General features: G+C 39.0%; 1 non-coding gene across 1 annotated transcript; it reads right to left on the bottom strand.

The window, feature by feature from the left end:
* Positions 1 to 655: 655 nt before the first annotated feature.
* LOC119543576 lies at positions 656 to 762 on the bottom strand. Its single transcript, XR_005218642.1, has one exon. It is a non-coding gene; the product is annotated as a U6 spliceosomal RNA (small nuclear RNA).
* Positions 763 to 2,436: the final 1,674 nt, after the last annotated feature.

Raw genomic sequence — 2,436 nt, 5'->3', positions numbered from 1 at the left:
AGAGGGAGCCAGTAGCACATTTCATGAAGGAGAAAACTGAGGCAGAGAGTAGTTGAATTACTAACATAAGGCTGCACAGATAGCAAGTGAAAAAGGTAAAATAAAACCCCAGGTTCTTTAAGCTTCTCTTTAAGTACTGTTTACTACACTCCAAAACTATTCCCTGTTTTCTGAGAGCTGACGACCGTTTCTTGGATTTGCAAGGCTAATATAGGGAACAACTTACGGAACCCTCTCTGTTACTTAAATGGTTATTAATTAAACAGGGACCTCACTTCATCCACTCATGGGAGATGGTAAGAAAGGGGTATGCTTTTGAGATGATGAGTGGGGTGAAAGCTGTGCTGGGAGAAATCGGTTTCTGGTATTTTATTTGGGAATATAGCAATGAACTTACAAAATGGGATGAAGGTAGAGTGCTTGTGGAGGGCAGAGATGGGGTGACCTGAGCAAAGAGTCTTTCAAGATGGCAGAAAGGATTTTGTCTCCTTTTTTCTCTAAGGTGGTTCATTTGGTGGAAGTCTGTTTCCACCTGGAGAATTCTAGTATTAATTCTGATGGATCTGGCTTCCAGGTATCTACTATAGAGACCTATGTAATATATTCTTTTTTTTTTTTATAAAAGAGGGTTTATTTGGTTACACAGTTACAGTCTTAAAATATGGAATGCTTCAAGAATTTGCCTGTCATCCTTGTGCAGGGGCCAAGCTAATCTTCTATGTATTGTTCCAATTTTAGTATATGTGCTGCCAAAGTGAGCACATATTCTTAAAGCTTCCTAAAGAAAAAAAAATTTTCTCCTTGCTTATGATCCCTAATGTGTTCAGAAGTTCTTCAGTATATCTGATCTGTGTTCGTTTTGGTTATAATTTAAGCTTGCTCTCTCTCTTCCTGCTGCTGTTTAAACTGAACCTCACCCCACACTGTTAATCCCAAGAAAGGTCTTTGAGAAAATCGCCTATTGGATCATCCTTTTCCCACTTAGTTGTCTTCAGAATCTCTTTTGCAGGGAACTGGTTCTCTTGTTCTCACCCACAATTGGTTTGGAAGCCTGCTCAGCTGCCCCCATCACTCAGTTCTTAAGAGTCACTTTTGTCATCAAACAACTATTGAAACAGGTGGAACCTACTACCAGTAATGTGACCCACAGTGGGAAGAAAGTGACTCAGTCCTGGCAGCCAAGTTCAGTTTGAGAGAGGTGACCCTGGGAATTCAAATGCCTCCTTGTGGCTTTGGCAGCAAAGGTCCTTGGAATGGCTTCATTCCTGAAGAATGTGCAGTTCCAGAGTCATAAATGTGACCAGTTCAGGGCAACTGAACATACATACCCGGGACATTCCGCAGTCTCCTCACATAAAATCACCTTCCCAGAGGTGGCCTCTGGAGAACCTAGTCTTCCAGCACCTACAAGAGCAGTTCCCACAACACTAGGGAAAGCTCAGGGCACAACACAAGGGAAAGCTCACCCACAAAACTCCAGGGCAGAACAGGAGTTTTAATTAAAATCAAATGGGGAAAGAAGTTTATCGTAAAACACACATATTGCTCACTTTTTCTCACATGACTGCATTTTGTAGATCTGTTACAGTAATTTACATGTCATTGGCTGAATGTCAGAAAACATGTATGGTTCCCTCAGCCTAGCCTCTGTTTCTGCCAAGTCTCAGAACCCCTGTTGGGTCAGTTTAACCCAACCTTGAAGTATTTTCTTGGAGTTTACCCAGGTAGTCAGTCTTTCCTGCCTTGCAGTTCACTGTTACTTCTTAAATTTATGTAAAGGAAGAATAATCTAGTGGGGGAAAAATCCTGCTGTATTGAAAGAAGACATGAGTTCTAAGCAAAATATCATAATTTAATAGTTATGAGACTTAGGGCAAGTTGCTTCATCTCCTAGTACCTCCAGTTTTCATTTTGTACAATGATGATAAGATGCTAGTCACATGCCTGTGAGCAAGGAAGCTGTGAAAATGAATAAACTGATGCAGCCAAGCTCCAAGATCTCCTTTGAAGTGAATCCTACGTAAAGTCAGCAAATTGAGTTTTTTGTTATAATGATGTAAATGGATGTAAATGCTAACCAAATATTAACTACATAAACATAGAGAAGTGGAAGAGAGGTGTGTTTTTGTGCTAAAAATAATAAATGGCCAACAACCTCCCTCTTCTTTCTTATTTTCAGTGTACTTACATTAATGTTTTTTAATTGTCTAATTCTTTCTTGTGAAGGTTTTGCTAAAACCAGTAAGTTTAGACTATCTGGTGAAAAACCATATCCTCTTGTTATTGATGTTTTAAAACATTTAGGTGTTTTGACCTAAATGCTAAAGAACAAAGTCAATTGTTTAATTGAAAAGGCAGAATGTAAATATTTAGCTTAGGTGTTTAGGTATTTGGAACATATATTTTCACAATCACAATACCTTCTTGCAAATGTTT

Source organism: Choloepus didactylus, chromosome 8 (assembly GCF_015220235.1).
Source record: "Choloepus didactylus isolate mChoDid1 chromosome 8, mChoDid1.pri, whole genome shotgun sequence".
NCBI lineage: Eukaryota > Metazoa > Chordata > Mammalia > Pilosa > Megalonychidae > Choloepus > Choloepus didactylus.
Note: the sequence above shows the minus strand (reverse complement) of the source record. Positions and strands in the feature narration are given on the sequence as shown.